The sequence below is a fragment of the Pangasianodon hypophthalmus genome, chromosome 11 (genome assembly GCF_027358585.1).
Source record: "Pangasianodon hypophthalmus isolate fPanHyp1 chromosome 11, fPanHyp1.pri, whole genome shotgun sequence".
NCBI lineage: Eukaryota > Metazoa > Chordata > Actinopteri > Siluriformes > Pangasiidae > Pangasianodon > Pangasianodon hypophthalmus.
In genome coordinates, this window is record NC_069720.1 from 24,147,932 (window position 1) to 24,157,027 (window position 9,096).

Sequence of the window (9,096 nt, forward strand, 5' to 3'; positions counted from 1 at the left end):
AGCCTTTTTTCTTCTCACATATATTGCTAAGATAAGAAATATGATGTCACTACATAATACAGATAACTTTGTTCATGCTGTTGTTATTTCTAGGTTGAATTATTGTAAAGCCTTGCTGTCTGGATATTACAGTAGGTGCATAAACAAGCTCTAGATAGTCCAGAATGCAGCAGCCAGTGTCCTTACTAGAATCAGAAGATATGACCCTTAACTTATCCATGAATTGGCTCCCAGTAAAATTTGACATTGATTATAAAATACTACTCTTGACAGAGAAAGCTTGCATACTTCAATCAAAACGTTCAGGCTCTTGTTGGTACCTCGAATAATGAAGGCTACAGCAGGGGGCTGAGCTTTCTCTTGCATAGCCCAGTTATGGAACAGCCTTCCAATTTATGTTCAGGACCCAGACATAGTCTCCATGTTTAATTCTAGGCTGAAAACATATTTGTTTAGTCAGGCATTTTGTTATTAGGTTTTTGTTAGATAAAGTCACAGATCTGGAGAGTTCATGAGCATAGAGTGTTTTGGTAAACTCACATGTTCACTCTGGTTTGTTGACAGTGGAGTGGCTGGCTGCTTTATGTCTCAGGGTGCCTCATGTCTGTGGTAACTTCTGGCTCTCCCTTTTAGTTATGCTGTCATAGTTACTCTTACTGGAGTCCTTCCTTGCATTCTGTACATTGTCTTTAACTATTACATGATAAGAGCATACCTAATAATCTGTGTTCTCTATCTACTCCTCCCTCTTTCTTCTCTCTCTCTCTCTCTCTCTCTCTCTGTCGAGCTGCACATGCTACTCCTGAGATTCCAATGATCCAGCTCCTTCTGCTCTCCAGACCCGCCTGATCCATCCTGATGCTCTGAAAATCACTTGCTGCTGCTAAGGATGGCCCAACATGGACAGCCTAAAGCTCACCACGAGATTACTGTGTTTGGTACCACATAGAAACCATAAAGATATCTGTGGAAAGCCTTAGGACTGCAAATGCTAAGAGTAATGCTAACAGTTTTGCACTCAAGTCAAATGCTAAGAGTACGAGTAATGCTAACAGTTTTGCACTCAAGTTTCCATCATTGAACAGTTAACAACTTAATTTTGATACAGTAGACAAGTTAAAACTATAATGAATTCAGAAATGACTCTGATGCTCATACTTGTAAGTTGCTCATAAGCTCATAAGTTTCTATTATTTAGTCAAAAAATTTCACTTTTTGACTAAATAGTATACAATTATAGAAGAAAAATTATTTATAACCGCACTATCCGGCATCACACAGATGAGGATGGGCTCCCTTTTGAGTCTGGTTCCTCTCAAGTTTTCTTCCTCATGTCGTGTCAGGGAGTTTTTCCTTTCTACCATCAGCTCTGGCTTGCTTATTAGGGATAAATTCGTAAATTTAAATTGAATTGAATTGAACAGCTTTACAGAGCAAGCCAGAGATGCCAGTGGCAAGTAAAAACTCTGAGATGATATGAGAACGAAACCAGACTTAAAAGGGACCCTCCTCAGGGTAACCATAAAGTCAAACAAGGGCTAAATGTGTTGAATATATACACTATATGGCCAAACATATTTGGACACCTGATTATCACACCTATATGTGGGCCTTCCCCAAATAGTTGCCACAAAGTGTGAAGCACAGAATTGTCTAGAATATCTTTGTATACTGTATCATTAAGATTTCCTGTTCCAGCATGACAATGCCCCAATGCACAATGCAAGGTCCATAAAGATTTGGTTTGCCAAAGTTGGTGTGGTAGAACTCCTGTACACCTACTCATTTATGCAGTTATCCAATCAGCCAATCATGTGGCAGCAGCGCAATGCATACAATCATGCAAATACAGGTCAAAAGCTTCGGTTAATGTTCCCAACAAACATTAGAATGAGGAAAATGTGATATCTGTGACTTTAACCGTGGCAAGGTTGTTGGTGCCAGATGGGCTGGTTTGAGTATTTCAGAAACTGCTGATGTCCTAGGATTTTCACACACAGTCTGTAGAGTTCACACAGAATAGTGTGAGAACCAAAAAAAATCCTGTGACCGGAGGGTCCACAGGCTGAAACATCTTGTTCATGAAAGAGATCAGAGGAGAATGACCAGACTGGTTTTAGTTGACAGGAAGTCTGTAGTAACTTAAATAAGCCCTCTTTACAACCATGGTGTGGTCTTCTGCCCATCCACCTTAAGGTTTGATGTTTTGTGCATGCTGAGATGCTTTTCTGCTCACAACGGTTGTAACCAGTGTTTATTAGAGTTACTATATCCTTCCTGGCAGCTTGAACCAATCTGGCCATTTACCTCTGACCTCTCTTAACAACAAGGCAGTTCCACCCGCAGAACTGACTTTTGTTACTGACTAAATTTTGCTTTTTGCACCACTCTGCGTAAACTCTAGAGAATCTCAGGAGATTAGCACTTTCTGAAACACTCAAACCAGCCCATCTGGTACCTCTAATGTATTGTCATTTTGCCAATGTTTCTTTAAGTGAGGCTCCGGCCTCTGTAGTTGTTCTCAAGACTCCCTCCTCTCTTTTCTTTGGCTTGGTTTCTATACATTGAGAAATTAGTAAAGATATGAGCATGGCTGTACACTAAAGCTCTGTGTTTGTTGCGTCTGCTATATTACATGGTGTCAGAAGTCTGTCAGGAATAGAAAATCAACAAAATATAGCATCTTACAGCATCTATAGCATCCCAAGATCAACTGGGATGCTTCAGATTTGCATCAACAGTTTGAAAGATTTTGGAGTCACGTTACATTTGTCTTCAATGGCCCGCAATCAGAGCTGACAGCAAAGCAGCGCACAGGCTGGCTAGGTATGTGGATCGGCGACCAAGGCAGAGAAATATATAAGATGTTGTGCTGGGATGAGGGTGAGAAAGATGACCCATCTAAAGTTCTGGACAAATTCACCAACTACATTAGGCCGAGAAAGAATAAGAGAAAAGCCAGACACCGCTTAAAGCAATGAAAGCAAGGAAATACTGAAAGTTTTGATCACTTTGTGAAGGACTTGAGGCTCATACTCATTGTGAGTATGCTGATCCAGACGATATGTTGATCAACTCTATAATTGAGAGTGCCAGAGAGAAGTGCATCCAAGAAAGACTACTAGACAAAGGAGGAGATTTAATGCTGCCAAAAGCAATTGAAATCTCTCAGCAGTTTGAAATTCCACAGAAGCACATTAGAATAGTCTGAGAAGAGGACTCACAAGTGCAAGCTGTGCGGGTAAAAACAAAGCCTATCAAAAGAATCAGACAAAATGTGTACAGAAAGAAATGCATGCAAATCGAACAAAAAACTTTTCAAGTTGTGGCAAAGACCCACAACATGAGTAGAATCAAGGAAAATACCCATCAAAAGGCTCTGTCTGCTCCTACTGTCACAAACCAAACCACTGGGTGGCAGTATGTCACAAAAGATCAGTGAACACAGTAAGTGTGGAGCTGGAATCAGAAATAGAAGATGAGGAAAATCTGAGCATAAATTTGACACAGACAGATGAGCTTGGTAGAGATAAATGGACAGCAGACAGTGAAATCCTGTCCCTGAATGTGCCATTCAGAATTGATACTGGTGCAAAATGTACCACATTGACTTTAGGTAATTACCAGTCACTTATGCACAATCGTGAGCTTAAACGCTCCAATCGAGTGCTCCTGTCCTACTCCAACCACAAGCTGAAACCTATAGCTGCAGCTGACCTTCTGATTAAATACAAGAACACTAAGATATCAGCAGAGTTAGAGATTGTGGATATTGCACAAGAGAATGTGCTCACTGGTGTGACAGCTGAAGCCTTAGGCTTAGTTATTCGGCTTGATGTGTTGCAGCCTATCAACCAGGAAAATAAACAAAAGGATACTAATGATGCATGATGATTATGCAGAGCTGACATGCACAACTGGAATTTTTCGAGGCAAATATACAATTAAACTGATCCTGATGCAAAAGGTGTAGTTCATCCTGTCTGCCATGAACCAGCTGCACTAAAAAAATAATAGAGAAACTCCATGAGATGGTTAAAGATGGATACATCACAAGAGTAAACCAACCGATTGAGTGGATGAGTTCAATGGATCAAACCTGTTCGTAATGCAAGATAAGGATCTGTATTGACCCGAGCGACTTGAATAAAGTTATCAATAGGGAATACTACCCTACACGCACTGTAGAAGTGGTAGTCTCTGCAATGCCTGGCGCTAAAGACTTCTCAGTCTTGGATGCAAAATCTGACTTCCTGCAGATAGAATTAGATGGAGCATCATCATTTCTGATGATGATTTAACACACCCATTGGGAGATTTAGGTGGCTTAGGCTTCGACTAGGCCTGAAATGCGCCCTGGAAATTTTCCAGCATATAATGGATGAAATGCTCGCGGGCATTAGTGGTGCAATAAGTGTCATGGACATTATTCTCATTGCAGCACCCTAAGTAGAGGAGCATGATGCTATCCCCCACAAAGTAATTCAGAGAGCCACAAGCTAAAATCTGAGTCCCAACTTTGACAAATGCCACATCAAGCAATCTTCTGTGCCCTATGTAGAACACCTAATAACAGTGGATGGGCTAAAGACAGACCCAACTATAATTGAGGCTGTTAAGTCCATGCCAAAACCAGCATACGTATGTAAGTATGGTGTCTGTCGTTTCCTACGCCTTGTTCCCTATTTGTCAAAGTTCCTGCTTAATGTCAGTGAGACTGACAACAAGCTTTTGACATTCTCAAGGACTTACGCACACAATCCCCTGTGCTTTTGATCTGTCCAAGCCCGTTGAGATTTTCTGTGATGCCAGTAGCAGCTTCCTTCGTGCTGTTTGCTGCAAGACAGTCATCCAGGTGCCTTCTCATTTAGATCACTAAAATTGAGAAGCAGATGCTCTTGATAGTTCATGTATACACCAAATTCCATAATTATATATTTGGAAACCATGTTATGGTTTACAAAGGCCATAAGCCTCTGGAAGATATCTTCAGAAAATCACTGCTCTCTACCCCAAGCGCATACGGAAAATGTGTCTTCATCTTCATTAGTATGATCTAACAGTCAAGTACAGGCGAGGAAAAGACATGGAGCTGTCTGACACATTGTCTAGAGCTCAGCTACTGGGGAATAAGCCAGGGATGGAAGACCTAGAGTGTGTCTCCACTTTGTTTCAGTCTGTGAACAGAATTACTCAGAACTTAAAGACGGCAAAAAAAAAAGATCAGCTGCCTCCAACAAACAATCCATCAAGGTTGGCCAGACCACAGATGTGATGTACCTAATGCAGTCCAACCATTTTGGGACTCATGAAGCCAGCTTGTTGCAGCTGATGGTGTTGCCTACAAAGGCCAATGTATAGTTGTACCCCTACCATATGAGAACATGGTAAAGATTAAACACCAGTCCCACTTTGGAATAGTGAAGAGCAAGCAGAGAGCTTGTGAGCTCCTATACTGGCCAGGCATGAGTTCTGAAATTGAGAAAATGGTGAAAAACTGCAGCAAGTGTGCTGATTTTCAAATCCGGCTACCCAGACAACCGCTCAAACCAACAGAAACATCAGAGCTACCATGCAAAGAGGCGGCTTCAGACCTGTGTTTGAGTTTGAAGGTAATCATTACATTCTGCTAGTGGACTAGTACTCAAAATTCATTGAGGTAGATAAATTGAAAGACCTGCATTGCTGGGCTATCATAGAAACTCTGAAGACTCAATTCAGCAGACATGGTATCCCCACTACTCTTTGAACAGACAATGATCCACAATATTCCTCAGAGGAACTTAAGGACTTCCGTCAAATTTATGGCATCACACACAAAACATCATCCCCACACAAGCCACACTCCAATGGTGAGGCTGGGTGTGTAGTCCAGACTCTTAAGAAACTGTGGTGTAAAGCGCCAGACAAATACATTGCACTGCTTGACTACAGAATGACACCAATAGAGTCAGTAGGCCTATCACCCGCTCAACTGCTCATGGGCAGACGGCCCCATAACAGGCTGCCTGCTGCTCATGCCGACAGCTTATGGCTCCCTCACAGTTAAAGGTCAACTAGACAAAAGCAAAAGCATTCAAAATTCTACTATTACCGCAGGTGGCACGTGGTCCTCATGCTGCTCTAAAGCCTGAAGGTGAAGAGAGGATGCAACCTCATCCTGGCAATCACAAATGGTCTCCTGCACTCATAGTAAGATCACATTGTGCACCAAGGTCCTATGTTGTGGAATGTGGAAGTAAAGAGTATCGGCACAACATTCAGCCTCTTCACAAGAGCACAGTGACTGCTATCGAGTCCCGTCACAGGCTTAATGATGACCAGTGAACAGAGATATCAGAGCCAATGAGTGTTGAAGAGCCAAAACCTGTGGACCACCCTAGTTTACCCCAATCATCACCTAAAGGACTCTCAAGTAGCAGGCAGACACTGCCAATTGGGCAGTATACCACCAGGCAGGGCATAGTTGTAAAGCCTCCTAGCAGGCTCTGTTTTTAGTCAGGGAGGGGCGTGGTAAAGACGCCTTGTGGAAGTGACGTGCTAGCAACCTCTCCTTTCTAGTTAGATCTGATGATGTTCAACAGTTCGTTGTAATTACTACTTGTGTCATTGACTAAGTTTCATACAGAAGATGTGCTAACCTTTCTTGTTTTTATTTGAATGTCATTTATGCAAAATCCAGAGTTAAAGAAAATAACAATCCAGTGTTTATTATTCATCCTGTCTGCATATGTCTGAAAGGTAATTCTGTTGGGATGTCTTTGCTGGGGAGGGGAGAAGTAATGTATTGTTATAGTGTTAGTTAATTAAATATAAGTTGAGTTACAGTTATTTTATATGTACTAATAATGAGTTCTGTATTGTCCAATTAGATGCTGTTACGTCATTACACGGGGACTAGTTCACTGTTTGTTTATGTTAGCGTCAGTATGCTCGCAGGCTCCAGTGCGGATGGTTGTAAGTCAAACCCATCAGCACTGGGCAAGAGCATAAACCCCGCTGAAGTAAAGTTATGCTTTACATATAAAGTTCCTGCAACGGATTATCTTTGTTGTGTGCTTCTCTTCACGCCTCCACGGACACTGATAAACTAACGTTAAAGACGAGAGCACAACAGTATTGTCATTTCGGCAATGTTTCTTTAAATGATGCTCCAGCCTCTGTAGTTGTTCTCAAGATGCCTCCCTCTCTTTTCTTTGGTTTGTCTATGCACTGAGCAATCAGTAAAGATATGAGCACGGCTTTACACAGAAGCTCTGTGTCTGTTGCATCTATTATTTTACAGTACCAACATCTATGCCATGATCAAAGTCACAGAGATCACACTTTTTTTCATTCTGAGGTTTGATGTGAAGATTACCTGAAGCTCTTGACTTCTGTATGATTTTTGCATTGCACTGCTACCACATGATTGGCTGATTAGATAACTGCATGTCTGTGCAGGTGTTCCTAATAAAGTGGGTGGTGAGTGTGTATCTGAGGCGCCACTCTGAGTCTGTCTGGGAAATAGCAGTCTGGGAAACAGCACAGAAAAAGTGGCAATGACAAAACAAAGACTTCCCTGATTTTCCATCACAAAGAGGGAAACCCCCACCTATGAATAAGGAGACTGCTTGTGGCTCTCCATAAGAGATCCCAGAGTAAGACATGGCTGCAGGAAATTAGCCCACAAATTCATAACCAACACCATGGTGGTAACAAACACCATGTCCTATCAACATTATGGACTACAAACCATGTCACATGATTCACTCACATGCTCAAGTTCACCAGACTTCTGATTACTGAACAAGTCCCCTTCACGAAGATTGTTTACATGAACATCAAATTCCATTTAAGCTCTATATTCAGGTTGCAGCCATATTCTGAATATGATGTTTATATGCGTACAGGCATCAGAATATTCCTGTATACATGATTGTTGTAAGTATGCGGATCTACACGTGTGCTTTTACTTGCTGTTATTTCCTGGGAGAATCAAGATGCTGCCATTGGTTATAGAGTATGCTCAGTTATTAGTTTTATTACTATTTTTCACACTAATTTAATTAGGACTCTAACACTTCTCAAATGCCTGAGATCACCGCCTTGAAATGGAAAGGGTTGGGTAAGCATCTATTAAGCTAAGCATCTGTTAGCACCCACAATTCCTTATGGATTGAGACTGCACATATATCTCCTTTTTCTGAATAAGCTGTTTACATGCAACAAATTTTCGATTAAAACAGGCATATTACAGGGGTGGGAATCGGAATTTAGGAAATCAGAATATTGTATTCATCTGAATTGGGCAACCGGATTGTTCTGGATAATTCTAAGCCTTTTGACTGTTTGCTGGATAGTTTGCTCTTCGTGTTTGGTTTGGCTCTTCGTGTTGGGTTAAATCTGTTTGCTGGTCACCTGATCATTGCTTGTTTTTGTTACTGCTTTTGGATGTGTGTTTTGGATTGCTTGCCTGACAGTTTCACAGTACTGTTATATACAGTACTGTTAAAATGTCTTAGGCACATGTAAATTAATGATTTAAAGCAAAGATGCTTTCAAAAATATTGAAATTAAATGTTTGTCAGGTAGCAGAGGTGGCTGCAAGTGCAACTGCTGACTTCACTGAAAACAGGCAGACAAATACAATGTAAGGCAGAGTCAGGCAAGCAAAACCAGAGTAGCCTGCACACAAAATCAAAAGGCTTGTCATGAGAGAATGTCACGAGAGAATGTCCAAAGAAAACTTTACAATAAACATTTGTGAGTCTGGGTTATTTGTGTGTCTGTGAGTGAATTTGGTAATTTTCTGACCAATGATTTATTGTTAATATTTGCATTTGCAACATTTTGGGCTTGGCCCATTTTTTTGCCCAGGAGTGTACATAGGTGGAAAGGGGGTGTGACACATGAAATTTGCCTGTATGGTGGGATTATTTCAAACCAAATTCGGTTAATGTACATTACTGTCTTGTCCTATTTCTTACAACCTTGTTTTGTGACACCAACTATTAAAATCACCCCATTTCAACATAAACAGGATAGTAATTGGTTATTTCTACCACTACCACTCATTTGAACCCATTTCTACAAAAAATATACCGTATGCCAATC